The sequence below is a fragment of the Bufo bufo genome, chromosome 3, assembly GCF_905171765.1.
Source record: "Bufo bufo chromosome 3, aBufBuf1.1, whole genome shotgun sequence".
In the NCBI taxonomy this organism is placed as follows: domain Eukaryota; kingdom Metazoa; phylum Chordata; class Amphibia; order Anura; family Bufonidae; genus Bufo; species Bufo bufo.
Genome location: NC_053391.1, coordinates 92,430,390 through 92,453,973, shown reverse-complemented (window position 1 = coordinate 92,453,973; position 23,584 = coordinate 92,430,390).

The following is a 23,584-nucleotide window of genomic DNA, read 5'->3' as shown; positions in this document are numbered from 1 at the left end:
TGGAAGACCATTTCAGGGGACTACCTCTTGAAGCTCATCAAGAGAATGCCAAGAGTGTGCAAAGCAGTAATCAAAGCAAAAGGTGGCTACTTTGAAGAACCTAGAATATGACATATTTTCAGTTGTTTCACACTTGTTTGTTATGTATATAATTCCACATGTGTTAATTCATAGTTTTGATGCCTTCATAGTCATGAAAATAAAGAAAACTCTTTGAATGAGAAAGTGTGTCCAAACTTTTGGTCTGTACTGTATATAGATATATACTGACAGCCAGTAGAGGGAGTACATCTCCCTATGGCTGCTGCCTGGTCCATTTCCCTCCCCCTCTGGATGCGTGTGCGCGGTGCGCAGGGCGGAGCGCAGCCCCTCCCGCCCGGTGTCTTGACGTTGACCCACCACATCACATGACCTTTGTCACGTGGTGTGGGAGTGGCGGCGTAACACCGGCCGGGGGGAGGTCCTGCGCGACTGCCCAATTACGGCACAGCTAACAGACATCCAGGTGACTTAAGGAATGAATCACTGGACATGCACTTGATTGGTGAAAAGGGGTTTAAACCTGTGTTCCACACTGATGGCGTTACCCCCTGACGAAGGCACGCCGAAACGCGCGTCGGGGTACCGCCATCCTGTTTGTGGACATACGGTATCTCACCTGGTAGGTCTCCTCTCACCTTCCATGTACTTTGGGTTTATGGGTTGTAATCACGGTGCATCTTCTGTGGTCTCGCTGTATCAGTGGTAACTACTCTGCAGGCCTGCTGTCTCCCATAGATATGCACCATACAACCATATGAGATCTACCATTGTATTATTCATTTATCCTTTTAGCGTATACTGTTTATGTATAGTTACATGCCAACACTTATGTGTAGCCTATGTCCCATTAGGGTGGTGCTTTTCTCTGTCTACCGGTTTTTAATGACTATGTCGCTCATATATATCATGTTATGAATTCAACAAAGTATTTATATATTTTGATAACAGTACGTGGTGCGCCCCGTCTTTTGTAGGTTTTGTGTATTTAATGGGAGCAGGTACTTATGATTTTTCATAGGTTGACACTCGTAATGTTGCTGCAATATGTATTGTATATGCTGATTCCAGCCTGGGCATGAGGGCCCTTCTTGTTTTTTTGTTTTTTTTGTATTTATCTTGAAGGACAAAGATGGACTGTCAGCTCCCAAAATGATTACAGCTGCCCATAGAGGAGGAGAGAGCTGCAGTGAGGGAGACAGAGTCACATATTTAGCTGCTGAAGCAGTTAATAGTGTTATAGCTCACATTAAGTGCTTTATTCATATAAAAACAGTTCAGTACTCTATAATGTCCTATAAGATGTTTCTGAGTGGTTCTGGGTTAAAGTTATGTAGCAGAATCTTCGGTTTTCTGCTCTGTCTTGGGAAGACACTATAGTAGCTAGTCTCAGCCCACTAGCTCAGGGACAACTGAGCATGACAGATGAATCCTACAGAGGGGAAAACTGACGATAAATGCAGAATTCTAGTCATATAATGGTTATCACTGTAAATACAGTTGAAACCAGAAGTTTACATACACTATATAAAAAGACACATATGCATGTTTTCTCAATATCTGACATGAATTTAGAATAAACCTTTCCCGTTTTTGGTCAATTAGGATTACCATAATTATTATTATTTGCCAAATGCCAAAATAATGAGTAAGAGAATGTTTCAAGACATTTTTATTACTTTCTGCAATGTCAAAAGTTTAAATACACTAAGATTACTATGCGTTTAAACAATTCTGGACTGCCCATATGATGATGTCATGTGTTTAGGAGCTTCTGTTAGGTTTGTTGGCAACATCTGAGTTAATTAGAGAGACACCTGTGGATGTCTTTAAATGCACACTTGGAACACACTGCTTTTTTGTGTAGCTTCATGGGAAAGTCTAAAGAAATCAGCCAAGATATCCGGAAGAGAATTGTGGACTTGCAAGTCTGGCTCAACCTTGGGTGCAACTTCAAGATACCTTGTTCATCTGTACAAAAATTATACGCAAGTAAAAACAAGATGGGAATGTCCAGCCATCATACCGCTCAGGAAGGAGACGGGTTCTGTGTCCCAGAGATAAACGTGCTTTGGTCCGACATGTGCACATCATCGAGAACAAAAGCAAAAGACCTTGTGAAGATGATGACAGAAGCTGGTAAGATTGTGTCAATATCCACAGTGAAACGAGTACTGTATCAACATGGGCTGAAAGGCCACTCTGCCAGCAAGAAGCCATTACTCCAAAAGAATCATAAAAAAGCCAGATTAATGTTTGCAAATGCACACAGGAACAAAGACTTACATTTTTGGAGACATGTCCTGTTGTTTGACGAAACTAAAATTTAACTTTTTGGCCATAATGACCATCGTTACGTTTGGAGGAAAAAGGGAGAAGCTTGGAAGCCTAAGAACACCATCCCAACTGTGAAACATGGGGATGGCAGCATCATTTTGTTGGGTTGTTTTGCTGCAGGAGGGACTGGTGCACTTCACAAAATAGATGGCATTATGAGGAACGAAGATTATGTGGAAATACTGAAGCAGCATCTCAAGACATCAGCCACAAAGTTAAAGCTTGGGCAGAAATGGGTCTTCCAAATGGACAATTACCCGAACCATACTGCCAAATAGTGATGAGCGTTAGGTGCCATGTTCGATTTTGCGATATTTCGCGAATATTCAATTGAATATTCGTATTATATTCACCGAAATCGAATATTCGTTAATGTGTATTTAACGCGATTAATATGCGATTTATTAGTCTCGTGTTGCGATTTCCCAAATGTCTATAATCTCTAAAGTGTTAAGTGTAACAGGGTTCCGAAGGTGCACTCGGTCTCCCATTAGCCGCAGACCTGCTGCTTAGCTTCGGGAGCGAGGACCTGTGTTTGACCTCGTTCCCAGGGCGGATTTGCTAGCTGGGAGGCCCCCTGCTCCTAAGTCTGCCTTAAGCGCCGAGCTGATCACTCTGTGCTCAACTAGTTGGTCTGTCGGTCATGTGACGCTGGCCACGTCACATGACCCTCACTCCCCACTATAAATACAGGCAGCCTGTTGGCCACAGGTTGCCTGTTAATTTAGGTTCCACCTGTGACTTTGTCTTTCCTGGCGTACTTACCTCCTGCTGAATTCCTGACGATCCTCGGCCTGCTCCTTGTGTACTTTGCTGCTCTCCTGGTATTCTGACCCCGGCCTCCTCCTGACGATCCTCTGCTGACTCCTTTGGTACTTCACGACTCTCCTGGTATTTATGACCCCGGCTTCTCCTGACAATTCTCTGCTTGCTCCATTTGTACTTTGTAGCTTTCCTGGTATTGACTCGGTCCGTTCACGTTCTGTTGTTTGTCTGTCTGTCATCCCTGCACTTATTCCAAGCTAGGGATTGCCGTCCAGTTGTCCCCTGTCATTAGGACTCGTGAGGCAAGTAGGCAGGGCCAGGGGTAAGGGTGGAGCGCAGTGGTCACTTCCCTCCCCCCTGTGTGTGTACGCGACCATTACAGATTAACAGGCCCAATAACCACTGTATAATGAATTCTCTGGTGACCCTGACTGACCATGTCTCTAATCTGATGCAGATGGTGCAGGAGTTAGGGGAAAAACTCAGTTCTTTTGAGTTAAGGCAAGGTTCTTCCACTCCTCTGGCCTCCAGTCTGCATTTTGAGCCCCAGATTAAGCTCCCAGAACCCTTTTCTGGAGACCGGAAAAAGTTTCTCTCTTTTAAGGAGAATTGCAAACTTTACTTCCGTTTGCGCCCCGTGTCCTCTGGCCCCGAGAGTCAACGCGTGGGCATTATCATTTCCCGACTACAGGGTGATCCCCAGGACTGGACGTTCTCTTTACCTGCTGGCGCCAGTTGTTTATCTTCTGTGGAGAGGTTCTTTCAGGCCCTGGGTACCCTCTATGATGAACCAGACAGGGCTCTAGTAGCCGAGACGGCTCTAAAGGCACTGGTTCAGGGCAATCTACCTGCGGAGGATTATTGCACCCAATTCAGAAGGTGGTGTGTCCCCTCAGGATGGAACGAATTAGCCCTGAAGAGTCAGGTCAGGTCTGTCTGATAATTTAAAGGATCTTCTGGTCAATTATCAACTTCCAGAGACCTTAGAGGAGATGATGACCCTTGTTGTCCGACTTGACCGACGGGTTAGAGAGAGACGACAGGAACAACAGTTCTCTTCCCAGATGGTGGTCCAGACAGAGGCCTATCCCAGAGACAATGCTGAGGTCTCCACCGAGGAACCCATGCAGGTTGGCATGACCCGAGGGAATCTTCACCGCAGACGTGGAGAATGCTTTTACTGTGGAGATCCTGACCATTGGATCAACCAGTGTCCTAAGAAGGTCCTCTCTGTCAAGTCTCCTAAGGCAAGGCAACCTAAAGACCAGGTACACCCTGATTTTTCTAAATGTAAGCTTTTGGTACCCATTACGATTTCTCTGGGAGTAGATAAATGGCCGGGTAAGGCCTTTATTGATTCTGGCTCAGCGGCCAACTTTATTGACTCTGAGTATGCTGTATTCCAATGTTTGGGTATTCCAATGTTTGCTTTACCAACTCCTATCCATGTCATGGCTATTGATGCTACTCCTCTTATTGGTGGTACGGTGAGCTCATGTACCTCGGAGATTTCTCTAACCGTGGGTGTGTGCCACTCAGAGAGATATTCCCTTTTAGTCCTGGAGAACCTACCGGCTGAGGTGGTACTAGGGTTGCCTTGGTACTAGTGTTGCCTTGGCTCCGACTACATAACCCCACTATAGATTGGTCCAATGGGGAGTTGGTGAGATGGGGGCCTAAGTGTGACTTATGCTTGTCCGTGGTACAGGCTGGGGTCTCAGTAAAGTCTGATACTTTACCCACTGTTGCTAGGGAATATTCTGATGTATTCTCATCACCAACCCCGGAAGTTCTACCCCCCCCCCCATAGACCTTATGATTGTACTATAGAGCTAGTAGAGGGGGCCAAGTTTCCTAAGGGGCAAATTTATAATCTTTCTAAGCCCGAACGCAATGCCATGGAAGATTATATTAAGGAGAGCCTTGGTAAAGGGCATATTAGACCTTCTGTCTCTCCTATAGGGGCGGGGTTTTTCTTTGTTAAGAAAAAAGATGGTGGTCTTAGGCCATGTATCGATTACCAGAGATTAAATAAAATCACTGTCCAGAATAGATACTCCCTCCCATTGATTCCGGATTTATTTAACCAGGTTCTGGGGGCAACCTGGTTTTCCAAAATTGACCTGAAAGGGGCATATAATCTAATCCGAATCAAGGAGGGAGACGAATGGAAGACGGCATTCAATACTCCGGTAGGTCACTTTGAATATCAGGTGATGCCTTTTGGACTCAGCAATGCCCCAGCTGTGTTCCAAAACTTCATGAATGACATTCTTAGGGAGTTCTTAGGTAAATTTGTTATTGTCTATCTTGACGACATTTTCATATTCTCTCCTGACTTCGAATCCCATGTATCTCATGTTAAACAAGTATTAGAGGTGTTGAGGGAGAATCGGCTATCCGCTAAGCAAGAGAAATGTGTCTTTGGTGTACAGGAGATTCTGTTTCTAGGGCATGTTCTGACTCCTCACGCCTTCAAGATGGATCCTGGTAAGGTACTAGCAATTAAGGAATGGGTAAGACCTTCATCCTTAAAGGCCTGACAACGGTTCTTAGGTTTCGCCAATTACTATCGTAAATTTATTATGAATTTTTCCATATTTGCTAAACCGCTGACCGACCTTACTAAGAAAGGGGCGGATTTGGAGAATTGGTCTACTGAGGCCATTTCTTCATTTGAAAAATTAAAAAAGGCATTCTGCCTTTTGTGGACATCCGTGTGTTGAGGGCACTAAGGATCTGGTTTCTAGATCTTATTGGTGGCCCACTCTAACTAGGAATGTCAAGTCCTACGTGTCAGCCTGTGAGGTTTGTGCCAGGTCCAAGACACCTAGGACTCGCCCTGGTCCCATATCTCGATGGACTTTATAACTGACCTACTGTAGTTTGGGTAGTGGTCGATAGGTTTAGCAAGATGGTCCATTTCATTCCCCTGTCTAAAATCCTGAATGCCAAAACCCTGGCGTCTATTTTTGTGAAAGAAATTGTTCGATTGCATGGTATCCCGGAAAATATTGTTTCTGACAGGGGTGTGCAGTTTGTGTCCAAATTCTGGAGGGCCTTCTGTCAAAAATGTAAAATTTCATTGTCTTTTTCCTCTGCCTACCACCCTGAGAGTAATGGGCAGACTGAATGCCTTAATCAGTCTGTGGAACAATTCTTGAGGTATTAAGTTGCTGATGACCAGCAATTATGGGTGAAATTTCTTCCATTGGCTGAATTTGCTTTGAATAACCGTGTCAATTCTTCTGCTGGGGTTTCACCTTTCTTTTGTATCCATGGTTTCCATCCCCGCTTTCATTCTGGGTCATCAGTCTCCTCCTCTAACCCTGAGGCAGATAGGCTCTCCTCTGAACTGTGCACAGTTTGGGCCCGGGTTCAATCGAACTTAGAAAAGGCTCAAAGTTCTCAGAAACTCAAGGCCGATAGGAGACGTTCAAGGGGGGTGAATTTTCAGGTTGGGGATAAGGTATGGTTGTCCTCCAAGAATCTCTCTCTTAAGGTAGATTCTAAAAAGTTTGCGCCTCGTTTTATTGGACCATATAAGATCACGGAGGTGATTAACCCGGTATCATTTAGGTTGGAGCTGCCCGAGTCATTCCACATTCATAATGTGTTCCATAAATCTCTACTTAAAAAATATTTTGAACCGGTAGTACCATCGAAAGCCTCGCCTCTGCCGGTTCTTGTTAATGATGCTGTTGAGTATGTGGTGTCTAAAATAGTGGATGTCAGGAAGGTGCGTAATTCCTTGCAGTACCTGATTCACTGGAAGGGGTATGGACCTGAAGAGAGATCTTGGGTACCTGCCAGGGAGGTTCATGCTCCTAGACTTGTTCGAAAATTTCATTTAGAACACCCTGAAAGGCCATCGCCTGAAGTCTTGGGTCTGGTGGCCCCTCGTAAAAGGGGGGGTACTGTAACGGGGTTCTGAAGGTGCACTCGGTCTCCCATTAGCCGCAGACCTGCTGCTTAGCTTCGGGAGCAAGGATTTGTGTTTGACCTCGTTCCCAGGGCGGCTTTGCTGGCTGGGAGGCCCCCTGCTCCTAAGTCTGCCTTGAGCGCCGAGCTGATCACTCGGTGCTCGACTGGTTGGTCTGTCGGTCATGTGACGCTGGCCACGTCACATGACCCTCACTCCCCACTATAAATACAGGCAGCCTGCTGGCCACAGGTTGCCTGTTAATTTAGGTTCCACCTGTGACTTTGTCTTTCCTGGTGTACTTACCTCCTGCTGAATTCCTGACGATCCTCGGCCTGCTCCTTGTGTACTTTGCTGCTCTCCTGGTATTCTGACCCCGGCCTCCTCCTGACGATCCTCTGCTGACTCCTTTGGTACTTCACGACTCTCCTGGTATTTATGACCACGGCTTCTCCTGACAATTCTCTGCTTGCTCCATTTGTACTTTGTAGCTTTCCTGGTATTGACTTGGTCCGTTCACGTTCTGTTGTTTGTCTGTCTGTAATCCTTGCACTTATTCCAAGCTAGGGATTGCCGTCCAGTTGTCCCCTGTCATTAGGACTCGCGAGGCAAGTAGGCAGGGCCAGGGGTAAGGGTGGAGCGCAGTGGTCACTTCCCTCCCCCCTGTGTGTGTGTGTGTACGCGACCTTTACATTAAGTGTATACAATACAACTTTCCTATGTTTGCGAACGGTTTTAGTAATTTTTGAATATTCGCTATATTGCAATATAGAATCAGATGAATATTATAAAAAACAATGTTATTGCAATATAGCCAATATTAGTAAAAATTTAATTAAAGTAAAGATTTAAAAAATACTAAAGCACTATATCCGCTGTGTCTTTTACGAATAGTCTCGATATTCTAATATATAATTGATTTCGAATATTACGAATATTCTAAAACCAAAGATATATCAGCAATATATCGAATATTCGTAAAAATACACATAGCTGAAACAGCAATAAAATGTTCGTATGCTCATGCGCATGCGCGTGAGTCACTCCTGGCAGGAAGTAACCGGTTTCATCTAGAATCCAGCGTCAGTTGAGTCGAGTTTGAAGTTGCACGCGATTGGAAAGATGGTGGCCAGCAAGTTCAAAGAAGCTGAGGAAGAGATCCTCATCATAGTAAGTATAAGTAAATTGAACATTCTATCGCACACGCTTGTTTGGCATATCTTACTAATATTCTTATCTAGGTTTATTGAATTGAAGTTTTCGGATGTCTTTGTATGTGAAAACTATTTTCGCATGACAATTAAATTTGCATAGCACATACTTTGATTAGATATAAATGATTGGTTGAAACAAGTATTGTTGACGTTCAAAAGTAATATTTTTTTCACATAATCATTAACATCTACTCATACTAGATAAAATGTGATTTTATTTGTATTACTAAAATAAATAGTTAAGCATTTTTGATATGACAAATGGTTGGTCTGCCATCCAAGCACTAGCTCACTGGCATCTGCTATATATTTATATGCTATCCATACATACATGTGGCCGACGTGTCATTATGTATGGATAGCAGACAACTATATATCAGATGCACATTGTACATCTAATTTCCTGCCTCACACAATATACCCACACTACATACCACCAAACCCCCCTTCAAACTCACACCCCCTCTGACCACCCCCCACCCCCAACACACAAACACAGTCTATTCAAATAGCGGTCCTCCAGTTGTTCTTAAACCTCAACTCCCATTATGCCCTTCTATAGGATGATAGCTGTATGCTGTCATGGAATGATGGGAGTTGTATTTTTGCCACAGCTAGAGGGACGCAGTTTGCTGGAGGGCCGCAGTGTGCGGATGGCTAGTCTAAAGATTCGAATAAGTGTCCTGTTGGTCAGGAGAAGTAATTTTTTACATTCTATATTTGCTGGTTCATTTAGCTCTACCCAGGGTGCACCACGTGGAGGCGGAACAGCTTTACACCCCATACTGTACCGTCACTTCACTAGACAGGTACATCTCTCCTCAGATGGACAATATCTAATAGCTTATACCCCACACACATACAATTTCAATACAATTAGATTTTATACGTTTACGTTAACTTAAATTGTAGTATTTCACTCTCAAACAATAATAATTGTTGGTTTGGTGGTTGAGATGATGATGACATGGTGGTGGTCAGTTACTGCGGCATCAAGGCAGCGCACTGCGAACGGTTCCCTGTAATTAAACTACAACATGCAGAGCTTTTAGTTAGACTGCCTCTCGCCATGTGCTGCCTTGCTGCTGCTGGAACTTTTCCCTTGCCACCAGTGGTGTAGCTGCAGGCCCGGCAGCTGTTCCATCCGTTTCCTACACTGTCTATACTGTCACTGTGTTACATAATTTCATTGTGTAATACTGCCAAGGGGGCCCTGACAAAATCTTTTAGTCCTCCTCCTCCGGGATGGGCCTCTTCTGGGTCAGACGCTTCTCCTGCTTCCCCGATAGTTACGCCCCTGGCCGCCACCATTATAGTAAATGTTGACGGATCGTCATTCTTGTCGCCGTGGCGTATTTATAGGGGATGCGGGGTGAAGCGGCTGCTTGGGGGCCCTGACCCAGAAGGGGCCCATCCAAGTGGAGGAGAAGGACTAAAATAATTTGTCAGGGCCCCCTCAACAGTATTACACAATGAAATTATACACAGTGACAGTATAGACAGTGTATGAAACGGATGGAACAGCTGCCGGGCCTGGTGTGAGAGAGCGATCTTTACTATCCACAGTTATGTGGGTGGCATGAAAGGAAGGGCTTGTGAAAAAATTTCTGTGGTAGGTAGGTTTTCCCCATTAAAAAATTTGCTCTGGGACCAAGTCATTTATAGCTACGCCACTGTCTGGGGGCATAAGTGAACCAGCGGCAGGACGGATCCGACTGCTTGTCCAACTTCCTGGAATAGCCTGATGTACTCCACTTCTGCTAATGTTAAAGTTGCGTAATCTTAGTTTATAATTTTTTTTTTTATTAAATGCTTCCTTTTTTAATCCCGCAGCGCCTGTTAGAGAAAGGCTATGATGAGATAAGATCACACCAAGCCAAGCAGGCGATCATCCGTGATTTAAGAAAAGAGTTACGGAGGGAGCATGGCGGACAGCATACTCCGATGGCCATGCTAAAAAAATGGTCAGACCTGAAGTGGCGGCATCTTGAGAGAATCCGCCAAATCCGGGATACACACTGTCCAGGTACAATGATTACTGAGTGTTGGTGAAATAAACTAAATTAACGTAATGCTGAGGTACATTTATTATTTGTGATTTTTTGTCAAATTTGTTATTATAGGTGCTCACCTTCCCTCTGTCAGGCGCAGGCCTGCCAGGAGGGATTCGTGGGAGTTGTCTGCGTCTGAGGGGGAGGAGCAGCCAGGACCCTCAGGGCTACCAAATGCCCCTGCACCACCACAGGAGGTCGATTTAATGGTGGAGGAACATGGTGGACCGTCAGCCCTTCCAGAGTCCCCACCTCCAGTTTTTGAGGATGAGGACGAGGAGGAGGATGAGGAGGAAGAGGATGATGACTGATTAGTCACCACCCCACACAAGGAGGGTAAATATTTGCTTTTGTTGTTTAAATTTATACACACACACACACACGTATTAGTTTAGTTATATTGGATAACAGAAAGTCCCACACTTACAGTTCATTACAAGCAGGCTAACAAGACAGTACTATCGCAACACTCTTTACAGTCTGTCACCGTTCTGGTTCCCTTCTCAGATTGTTCTGCATTGGGATGGCCTGTCCACACTTTATCTTAACAGCCTTTTTAACAGCACCGTTATGAGAACATAGGATGGAGTACGGGTGAGACCTGTCCCACCCAATGGCTATGTTAACTATTTAAAAGCCATTCAAAAATCAATATTAAAGACAAAACCCCAGAAACAAAACAAACGTAAATTATCTCCCTCAGGCATACATTCTCTTTGAGACATACCGAGCATCCCTGACTCTCCCCTTTGGTTTACTACAGTGCATATAGCAATTTCAATCCTTAGTTTCTAAATGTAATATTTTTAAAATAAAATTTTAAATAATTATGGCAAAAATAAAGTTATAACAAGAACACTATTGTGCCAACCACCTGCCAACCCCGTCATACTTTGCCACAGTCGCCATACATAGCTCTTTTACTCAAGAGTAAAGACTTCTGGAGGTGAATCCACTGACCACAGTTTACATTTCAGATTTTTTTATTTTTACATAATTTATAGAATATTATTTACATCTCAATGAATAAAATATAGGATTTTTTTTTATTTCGGAATACTTCATTACAGTCTAGTGTTATTTAGTAGATCAGATAACGGTTATGATGTAGATAAAATAATTTGTTTTTATTTTTCACACTTTTCAATCTTGTCGTTTTATTTAAAAACGATTATAAAATTACAAAAAATAACAAGAGCCCTATCATTTATATCAATAAATCAAAATTTATGATACAAATCAAATAGCATATGTAAATTATGACCTCAATGACATAGACTATTCATGGACTAATGTTAGGTTAAACAACCAAAAATCTGATTTTATATAGACGTAACCTCTGAAAAATGTATTCTTTACAGTATTTTTTTCACCTGCAATCGCCAATAGTCAACAGCTTTATACAATATTCACTAAATTGCATTTAATCTGATGACAAACTAATAAACCCATTTTTTTTAAAATATATATATATATATATATATATATACAGTACAGACCAAAAGTTTGGACACACCTTCTCATTCAAAGAGTTTTCTTTATTTTCATGACTATGAAGGCATCAAAACTATAAATTAACACATGTGGAATTATATACATAACAAACAAGTGTGAAACAACTGAAAATATGTCATATTCTAGGTTCTTCAAAGTAGCCACCTTTTGCTTTGATTACTGCTTTGCACACTCTTGGCATTCTCTTGATGAGCTTCAAGAGGTAGTCCCCTGAAATGGTCTTCCAACAGTCTTGAAGGAGTTCCCAGAGATGCTTAGCACTTGTTGGCCCTTTTGCCTTCACTCTGCGGTCCAGCTCACCCCAAACCATCTCGATTGGGTTCAGGTCCGGTGACTGTGGAGGCCAGGTCATCTGGCGCAGCACCCCATCACTCTCCTTCATGGTCAAATAGCCCTTACTTTCAAAGTTTTCCCAATTTTTCGGCTGACTGACTGACCTTCATTTCTTAAAGTAATGATGGCCACTCGTTTTTCTTTACTTAGCTGCTTTTTTCTTGCCATAATACCAATTCTAACAGTCTATTCAATAGGACTATCAGCTGTGTATCCACCTGACTTCTCCTCAACGCAACTGATGGTCCCAACCCCATTTATAAGGCAAGAAATCCCACTTATTAAACCTGACAGGGCACACCTGAGAAGTGAAGACCATTTCAGGGGACTACCTCTTGAAGCTCATCAAGAGAATGCCAAGAGTATGCAAAGCAGTAATCAAAGCAAAAGGTGGCTACTTTGAAGAACCTAGAATATGACATATTTTCAGTTGTTTCACACTTGTTTGTTATGTATATAATTCCACATGTGTTAATTCATAGTTTTGATGCCTTCAGTGTGAATCTACAATTTTCATAGTCATGAAAATAAAGAAAACTCTTTGAATGAGAAGGTGTGTCCAAACTTTTGGTATATATATATATATATATTTTAACAGTACTTAAAGCACAGAAAAAATATATATTTTGGACCTGCAACGGGACCACACTAAACAATTGATGCAGTTCTGGGAGCAGCACTGCCGCAAGATGGAGATGAGGCTCCAGTACTCCCACCAGATGGCTGTGTTGGAGAAGCAGCACACAAAGGCCATGGAGGAACTCCTCAACCTCCATGCTCAATTAAAGGCGTTGCCTTAAGGCAAATTGTTAATTTTTTTTTTTCTGTTTTTAAAAATATACTGTTTTAATTGTTAACATATATTGTGTGTTTGTTGTTATTTTATTAATTGAAGTTTTCTTATTAATTTCTAAACATTAGGTTACAGTAAGGCCCCTATACTCCATCACAAACTCATCAGTAGACTGACAAACATCACCTGCAGGTACATATAAAAGGGACATTATTTGTCCTACACAGAACTTCAAAGCATATTGATAATAGCAGTAGTCCTTGATAATCGTTGAGTATATGGCCTACACATAATTATTAAGCATTTGGATAATATCAGCATTTATTGTTAACGGTGGATTATAAGGCCTACACCAATCTCCGAATCATCTTGACAAACCAGCAGCAGGCATATGGTTAGTTAACGTTGTAGTTTGCGGTCTACACATAGCCCTGACTCACTCTGCAGGAACAGACAGCAAAATGTTATTATTTTTAGAATTAAGTGTAAAAGAAAATTAAATTTTTTTCTTTATTAATAGGTAATCCAATTTTTTTTAGGAAAATAAAAACAATTGAGAGCAAGTTTCATCTATAAATACAAGAAATAGCTACTTTCAACATAAATACATTATTTTTAAAATTGACATAAATTTGACTGATTGATTAATACTATTTAAAATAAATAATTAATAATTTTGCTTTATAAGAATAAAAATTATTAATATTTGTATCCAGCAAATTAAATCATTAGGAACAAAAACTTTATTATTATTAAAAGAGGTCAATTCATAAGACTGAGAACTAATATCAAATTTATTTAGAAATAATTCTGGAAACCCCACAAAAAAAATAAAAATCTGTAATAATAAGCGAAATGGTAAAGGCATGTTGTAAAAACTAAACAGCACGGATCCTTGATAGCGCACTTATTATAAAAAAAAATTTAATGTCCTGGCATTGCTTCCGCCAAACAGACCGAAAAATGTGATTACATGACTCCGAGTATAAGAATTCTCCAACTGGTGAGCTGGCTTCCAGAACATTATATAGTATGTATTTTTTTATTAAATTTTTTTAAAGCTGTGTCTATATATTTTGCATGTGCAAATTATCATTACATAATTGTCAATATTTAAAAAAATATGTAAAAGTAACTATCCCTATATACATGTGTCATTCAGGCTTCATTAACAAAACCGGATTGCCACACGGATGAGTATAACGCCAGTCAGACCCAACCATGTAGATAGGTCAACACGGAATTCAGCCATCCCTCCCAGGACAACAGACAACACCATGTTCGAACCTTAATCCGTAGCAAAAAATAAATAAAAAAATTTAAATTTTTCATTAGGTTCATCAATAAGTCCAGTACAATTTTTAGTGCACAAGAGCTTTTGACAAGGGAAGGCCACATGCGGTCCACAACTTGCTACATCGTGAACCACAACACTGGCGCCCCAAACCCAATTTAAAAAAAAAATTTAACATAATAAAATAAAATAAAGTAAAATAATTTCATTTTGTAAATGAAGCCAAATGCAAACAACACAGGAATTATTTTTTGCGCATGTTATGTTATATGGCTACATATGAATCCCTAGCTAAAGATTTTATGAAGGGGTACTAAAGACGATTTCAATCTCTTTTACATAAGGGCTTTGAACTGTAACCAAGAAGTGGCGCCTAATATTAGGCTTGGTGGCCAGTGTGAGAACTGCAGGAATTTGTGGATTTTGTTTAAAGAGGTTATCCAGGAATGATATTAATGACATCCTCAGGATAGGTAATCAGTATCAGATCTGCGAGAGAGTGACACCTGGGACCCCCACCGATCAGCGGTTAGAAGAGGCCTTGAGCCTCAGCCTCTTCCTAGGCCATGTGAGAACACTATACATTGGTCACACAGCATCTTTGCAGCTTAGCCTCATTCAAGTGAATCTGGCTGAGCTGCAATACCAAGTGCTCCCACTATACGATGTAAGTCACTGTGCTGGGAAAGCTGCCAGGAGGCTGCATCTCTAACCAGAGCTTCAGTGAGTGCACTGGCTCCCTGAAACAGCTGATCGTGACTTGGATCCCACTGATCTGATAGTGATGGGCTATCCTGAGGATAAGTCATTATTATTTTTTCCAGGATAAATCCTTTAAATATACATATTGACATGGAAAATAAAAAATAACATCATCAAAAAATTCTTTAAAAATATGTTTCAACATAAAAATGTGATTTTAACAATAGGTCACTTTCTGATGACACATTTCCTTTAAATACAGCCCTGGCCTCCATAGTAAGTACAACGCTGAGTAAGGCCTCTTTCACACGAGCGAGTTTTCCGCGCGAGTGCAATGCATGACGTGAACGCATTGCACCTGCTCTGAATTCTGACCCATTCATTTCAATGGGTCTGTGTACATGAGTGATATTTTTCACGCAGCACTTCTACGTCGCGTGAAAATCGCAGCATGTTCTATATTCTGCGTTTTTCATGCAGCCCTGCCCCTATAGAAGTGAATGGGGCTGCGGGAAAAACGCATTGCATCTGGAAGCAAGTGTGGATGCAATGCGTTTTTCACTGATGGTTGCTAGGAGATGTTGTTTGTAAACCCTCAGTTTTTTATCACGCGCGTAAAAAAACCGCATCAAAACGCATTGCACCCGCACGGAAAAAACTGAACAACTGAACGCAATCGCAAAACTGACGGAACTTGCTTGCAAAATTGTGCGAGTTTTCCTGAATGCATCCGGACCTAATCCGTCACACTCGTGTGAAAGGGGCCTAAAAGAGATTGTCTTTATCTATTTATCCTCTTTTGACTTATTTGGGATATTCTTAACATACTTATCACCAATTTTGCTGGTAAATTCATGACATTTATGGGAAAGGTGCATATGTGGCCAAGGACAGTCACTTCTGGATGGGGTTTACACAAGTCCCACCACTTTTTGTTCCTAGACATAATGAATTTGCCAGGATTGGCCATGAAAATTAGAGACAGTCTTAGACAATTTGCACATTTTGCCAACAATATATTCTATGAGGAGGAAGAAAGAGAAAAATGATCAAAACGTAAAAGATTAATTAAAATTGACCAGTGACAGGCCACACTTTTTATGTCCAGTATGTTGTGTTATAGTTAGTCAAATCCTACACAAGTCCCCACCAGGATGTGCATGGTTTTGTATACTACTGTATATAAACACTATAACACACCAATCCTAATATTATAATGTGCGGGGGAGGGTTGACACGTCTAAAATATTCCCTGTGAAGCGCTGGGAGTTAAAAACGGATTATGGTCATGACCAGATAAACAATGTGCGTTTATACAAAAGTGACGTGTGCAAGCAGACTTAACACCCTCAATGAAAATAGACAAATTTCTGCCACAAGCCTTATACTGTATATGCAGCACATTCATCCCTTAATATTTGCTCGAGGAAAATTCAACTCTCAGCATGATCCGTCCAGCAATTCTATATACGTTAAAGTAACATTTCAGTAATACAAAAAACTTAAGTGTAGATATGTCGGTCATGCAAAAATCTAAGTATTATCACAGAAAGCAAAAACCAATTAAAACATAACTTTTAATATATATTATAAAAGGAGTCCAATTAGGGCTATCAATGTCCCAACGTAGCACTGCTATACCGATAATCAATGATAAACTTGGCAAAAAGATACATGTAGGCTCCAAAAATTACCAATGTAGGCTATTTACAGTCAGCGCCATGGAGAACAAATAACAAGGCAATACAATATAGTGAGGTCCATGTGGACCACTCACGTACGCCAACTTCCTCAGGATGTAAGGATCTCCATTGAGCAAGATAGCAGTAATATGAAGGATTTATACCTTTCACTTTATTATGCTAGACTATATATATAGAGAGAGGAGAGGCTATCATTAACACATTTTTAAGTAAATTGAGTCTGTCACCTGGAAATTCTCTATTAATCAAGGAATAGTGTCTTATAGGGCTAGCTCAGTTGAATTTAATGATATATTTCACTCTGGAGTAAAAAGACTTTTAATCTATATGCAAGTGAGCAGTTATGTGCACTGAAGATGGGCCCAAGCTACTCTGTGCACCTTTGCGCTTCCTGCTTCCTCTGCCAGCCCCTCCCCCTCCTTGATTGACACAGCCAGACAAGATGACTATGCAAGAACCTAGCCCTGTCAATAAAGAAGAGTGTTACTGAAAGCATTAGTGCATCATTGCATCTACATAGTTCAAAATACATTTCATATCACTGCAAAAAAGTGCTTTGTCACACACAATTTTTAGTGAAGGACCAGTATTATTGCATCAGAGCATGTAGTTAAAACATGTTTCAGTGCAATAATTGTATTATTACCATTGTAAATTGTCAATACCAATGTGCAGTGTGTTTTTGGAATAGGAGAGATTCAGGACATTTAATTGCACCTCTGTCTATAAATTACAGATAAAACACTTGCAATTTTAGTACCATTTAATAATCTGTGTGTAACAATCCTATAGGCTCACCTGAGTCAGAGGACCGCTGGCTGGAGGTAGGAGTGGAGCCCAGTGGCAAGGACCGCAGGCAGGTAGTAGGTAGGGACAAGCAGAAGAGTAGTCGGTAGGCAGGCGGTGGGTCAGGGCAGGCGGCAGTAAGCGTGGTCAGACAATCCGGACGGCAACGGTGGTAGCAGTTCAGTAGGTAGGGACAAGCAGAAGAGTAGTCGGTAGGCAATTCCTGGTCAGCAGTGGACTTTCAGTAGTAGCAGGAGCAACAGATGAGGAGAAGCTTGATCAAGGCTCAGGAGCTCAATAATCAGCAAGCTAGAGTGCAAGGGGCTGGACTTATATAGGGAAGTACCAGGTGTGGGGAATCAAGGGTGATGAGCAGGGCTTGGCAAGACTGAGGTTACATAATAGGTTTCAGGGAGTAATGTCCAGAGAGGACAGTAGCCTAGTAAGCAGGGCTACCGCCTGGGATGTGGCTGGTCACGGGTTCGAATCCCGACAGTACTCCCCCCCTTCCAAGGTGACCTCCGGGCACCGCAGGGGCAGGCTTACCGGGGTGCCGTTGGTGGAACTCTTTTACCAGTCTGGGGGCGTGAACATTTTCTTCTGGCTCCCAGTAGTTATCCTCGGGAGGGTAACCCTCCCACCCAATTAGGTATTGTAGTCTTCCCCGGTGGATCCTGGAGTCGAGGATCTTTGCGACAACGTATTCTTCTTCACCCTGTACCCTCACGGGTGGTGGAGGGGGCGAGTGGCGGCCTGTGAAGGTGTTCTCCACGTATGGCTTGAGGAGTGAGCAATGGAAGACAGGGTGCACCCTAATGGAGTCCGGAAGGTCGAGCCGGAACGTGACCTCGTTGATTTGTGCGGTGATCCGAAACGGACCCATGTATCTTTGGGCCAACTTTTTGGAGGGGACCTTCAATCTGAGGTTCCTGGTGGACAGCCACACCTTGTCTCCAACATGGAAGCCCGGGGTGGGTTTGCGACGTTTGTCTGCTCCCTGTTTAAAACGCCTCTGGGCGAGCTGGAGGTTGTCTATAATGTTCTTTTGTGCCTCCTGTAGGGTTGTTAGGCGTTCGGCCACTGCTGGGAGGGTGGAGGCGACGGGCAGGTGGGGAATGAACACCGGGTGCGAGCCTGTGTTAGCAAAGAAGGGGCTGTGCTTGGTTGAGCTATGCTCAGCATTGTTGTAGGCGAACTCGGCCGTGGGGAGATGGTCAAGCCAGTCATCCTGCAGGTGGGAGCTGAAACAGCGTAGGTACTGCTCTAGGGTCTGATTAGTTCTCTCAGTCTGCCCGTTTGACTGAGGGTGGAAAGCGGAGGATAGGTTCACTTTAACCCCGAGCGCCAGGCAGAAGTTCTTCCAGAACCTTGAGGCAAATTGTACGCCTCGGTCGGAGACCACGTCGTCCGGGATCCCATGCAGCCTGAAGACCTCTCTGAGAATTAGATCGGCCGTCTGTTTGGCGGTGGGTATGCCTTTGTAGGGGATGAAATGGGCCATCTTGGTGAGACGGTCGACCACGACCAGGATAGTGTTCATCCCTTTTGAAGGAGGAAGGTCTACCACAAAGTCCATGGAGATCGAGCCCCAGGGGCGGGAGGGAATAGGGAGGGGTTGTAACAGACCCACGGGGGAGGAACGAGGAGTCTTATTGCGGGCACAGACCGCGCACGAGGAGATGTACCTCTTGATGTCCTCCTTGTATGTTGGCCACCAGAAGGAGCGGGAGAGAAGCTCCTGGGTCTTTCTTGTGCCAAAATGGCCGGCCAGCTTGGAGTCATGGTTGAGTTTGAGCACTTCGAGCCGTGCGATTTCTGGTACATGTAGTTGTAGGTCCTGATGAAACCAATGACCGTTCTTAAACGTAAGGCTGACATTCCCTGTGGGGTGGGCGAGGAAGGGGTCATTTTCATATCCTTCTTTGATTGTGCCCAGGAGTTCTTTAGAGTAGGTGGCCCCTACGACCCTTCTCTCGGGTAAGATGTTATTTTGGCCCTTGTTACTCTGTGAGGGCTCAGAAAACATTCTGGAGAGGGCGTCAGCCTTGCCGTTTTTTGATCCAGGGCGATAGGTGATGAGATAGTTGAAGCGGGAAAAGAATAGGCTCCATCTGGCCTGTCTGGCTGAGAGTCTCTTAGCGCTGCGGATGAACTCGAGGTTCTTGTGGTCAGTTAGTACGATTATGGGGTTGGTGGCTCCCTCCAGCAGGTGTCTCCACTCGGAGAAGGCATCCTTGATCGCCAGTAGTTCTTTGTTCCCGATGTCATAGTTCTTCTCGGAGGGGGACATCTGGCGGGAGAAATATGCGCACGGGTGTAATAGCATCCTCTCCCCTGTCCGTTGTGACAAAACTGCATCCACTTCGACTGTAAATGGGAGCTCGGGGTTCGGGTGGATTAGGATTGGGGCAGAAGTGAAAAGGAGTTTCAACTTGGTGAAGGCCTCCTGGGCCTCGGGTGTCCAGGAGAAGGGGACTGCCTTCTTGGTGAGTTGGGTGATTGGTGCTATGACCTTGGAGAAGTTCCGGATAAACTTCCGATAGAAGTTGGCGAAGCCAATGAATCTTTGTATCTCCTTCTCGTTTTTCGGAACGGGCCAGTTCATCACAGCTTGGACCTTCCCCGGGTCCATACTTAGGCCCTCTGGGGAGATGATGTATCCAAGGAACTGAGTGGTGGTTCGCTCAAACTCGCATTTCTCTAGCTTGATATAGAGAGAGTTCTGTCTGAGTCTCTGCAGTACCCTGCGGACGTGTTCGCGGTGCTGCTCGAGGTCTTCAGAGAAGATCAAGATGTCGTCCAGGTAAACGACTACAAACAGATCCAGCATGTCCCTGAGGACGTCGTTAATGAAGTGCTGGAAGGTGGCGGGAGCATTGCAGAGTCCGAAAGGCATGACCAGGTACTCGAAATGACCATAACGTGTCCGGAAGGCGGTCTTCCATTCGTCCCCAGGGCGGATTCGGACGAGGTTGTAGGCCCCTCGAAGGTCGAGTTTGGTGAAGATCTTCGCTTCCCGGAGTCTCTCAAGGAGTTCGGAAATCAGTGGGAGCGGGTACCGGTTTTTTACGGTTATGTCATTAAGCTTTCTGTAGTCTATGCAGGGACGCAGGGAGGAGTCTTTTTTCTCTACGAAGAAAAAGGGGGCTCCCGCGGGGGAGGTGGAGGGCCGGATGAACCCCTTCCTCAGGTCCTCGTCCAGGTACTCTTTCAGAGCCTTGAGTTCAGGCTCTGAGAGGGAGTAGATACTGCCAAAGGGTATTTCGGCCCCGGGCAACAGTTCTATAGGGCAGTCGTAGGGTCGGTGTGGTGGCAGCTTGTCTGCGTTTTTCTTGTCGCAGACATCCTGGAACTTGCGGTATTGAGGGGGTAGCAGATCCTTGACGGATAGTTTTGAGATGGTGGTGTCTTCGGGTGGATGGACGGGTTTGTGGGAGCAATTTAGCGTGCAGAACTCGGATGGGAATCGTATGCAGCGGGTTTCCCAGTCCACCGAGGGGTTGTGGGTGGCCAACCATGGGATGCCCAAGATCACTGGGAACTTCGGGGAGGCGATCAGAGAGAAGTGGATCTTTTCACGGTGATCTGGTTCTATGAGGAGTTGTAGTTCGGTGGTCTCGTGAGTGGCCGGCCCCGAGGAGAGTGGGGATCCGTCGACGGTTTCCAGGTCAACGGGGGCTGCCTTGATTGTCAGTGGAATGTTCTTTTCGCGGGCGAAGGTTAGGTCCATGAAGTTGCCTCCCGCCCCGGAGTCTAACATCGCTGAACAGGGGAGTTGTCGCCCCTCAATGTCGATGAGGATGGGGACGATGAAGTGGGATCCATGAGCCGCCGTGTTGTTATTTTCAGGGGCTGCTGGCGGGGTTGGAGTCTGTGGTTGCTCCTTTAGCTCCGTGACGGCAATAGTCTTTCGGATCTTATGAGGACATTTGATGGCAAAATGACCCGGCTCCCCACAGTAGAGGCAGAGGTTTTCGGCCAGCCTTCTCTCCTTCTCAGCTGTGGATAGAGACCTACGTAGAGCGTCGACCTGCATAGGTTCAGTTACTGACTGGGGGTCGCGCTGGGCGGTGGAAGAGAAGGAGTAAGTGGGTCTGTGGTCCGCGGACCAGAGTCTTTCTTTCTTCCTCTCGGAGAGTCTTTGATCTATCCGGATGCATAGCTGAATAAAGTCATCCAGATCGTCCGGGGCCTCAACTCTGGCGAGTTCGTCCTTTATTAATTCTGACAGGCCTCGCCGGAATTGGCTTCTCTGTGCCGCTGGGTTCCAGGTGGTGTCCGTGACCCAACGGCGAAACTCGGCGGTGTATTCGGCGACGGAGCGTCTCCCTTGCCGCAGACCATGTAGTCGCGCCTCGGCTGTCGCACAGCGGTTGGGGTCATCGAAGACTTGGCTCATGGCGGTGATGAAGTTGTTTAGGTTGTCCAGGAGCTGACTGTTAGTCTCCACGTATGGTGATGCCCATGCTAATGCTTCATCCGTCAGGAGATTGACCACGAATAGCACCTTCTTTTTCTCGGTGGTGAAGGGGGCCGGGTACATCTGAAAATAGATGCGGCATTGGTTTAGAAACCCCCGATACTGGCGTCTGTCGCCGCTGAATCTTGATGGGAGTGGCATGCGGGTGTCTGCGGGCGCGCCGCGGACGTCCAGGAGTTGCCTCTGTAGTTCAATAATCTCCCTCTGTTGGCTTTGGACTACGCCTTGGAGCTGGGCAAATTTCTCCTGATATGTAGTACCAAATTCTTGAAGTTCGGAGACCTGCTTACGCAGAGTGGCCATTGCGGACTCCATAGTGGGGCTGATTATTCTGTAACAATCCTATAGGCTCACCTGAGTCAGAGGACCGCTGGCTGGAGGTAGGAGTGGAGCCCAGTGGCAAGGACCGCAGGCAGGTAGTAGGTAGGGACAAGCAGAAGAGTAGTCGGTAGGCAGGCGGTGGGTCAGGGCAGGCGGCAGTAAGCGTGGTCAGACAATCCGGACGGCAACGGTGGTAGCAGTTCAGTAGGTAGGGACAAGCAGAAGAGTAGTCGGTAGGCAATTCCTGGTCAGCAGTGGACTTTCAGTAGTAGCAGGAGCAACAGATGAGGAGAAGCTTGATCAAGGCTCAGGAGCTCAATAATCAGCAAGCTAGAGTGCAAGGGGCTGGACTTATATAGGGAAGTACCAGGTGTGGGGAATCAAGGGTGATGAGCAGGGCTTGGCAAGACTGAGGTTACATAATAGGTTTCAGGGAGTAATGTCCAGAGAGGACGGTAGCCTAGTAAGCAGGGCTACCGCCTGGGATGTGGCTGGTCACGGGTTCGAATCCCGACACTGTGTGTACCAAATACATGAATTTCATTTATAGACCCCATAATAAAATGGCTGGAAAATGGAAGAGTGCATAATGAAAGATCCCTGCCTCATCCTCCCAGAGTCAGAATGTGGATAGTAAAAGCGCCAGCCATTCAGGCAGTGGTATTTGTCCAAAGTTCTTCTTGGCTTCCAAAAGGCACAACATTATTATTGAGGAGAAAGAGGATGGAATTGAAGACTGGATGGCTCACTCCTCCTCTCAGTCACAGCAAGATGATGTGGAGGAAACATCTTGTTGTGCTTTTTCATAAGTGTAAACAGTTATATCTACCTATTTTAGTTATAATGGGTATTCATTGCCTTTAAGAGCAATGTTGATTTATATTCACTGTTTTGTATGGATTTTCATGTAGGCCAAAGTAAGTCCATGAGAAGATTACTGTGCTGTTCAAAAGCTAGTGTTATAGTAACAATATATTATACATTTAGAAAGTTAGAAGATACACCGCACCTGCAGATTCTGAGGCTTCATTGTTTTTCATATCTGAACATGAATTCCACAGTGTGAGAATTGTCTAGATGTTCCTCAAAGTATATATTCATGTATCAAAGTTTGTTCCTCGGCCCTGAGACAAGGCCTCCAGACGTTAGAGGTGTAGTAGTGAAAATATCAGGCATGTATGAGTTAACCCTTAGTGGTATGATGCCTATTGCTTATACAACAGTGCCACCTAGATATGAGCAGTTAATACTACATCAGTAGCAAAAGTGCATTCTGGGTAGTATTATGATTTCATGATCCTTATCAATGCACACACCCATCCCACAATG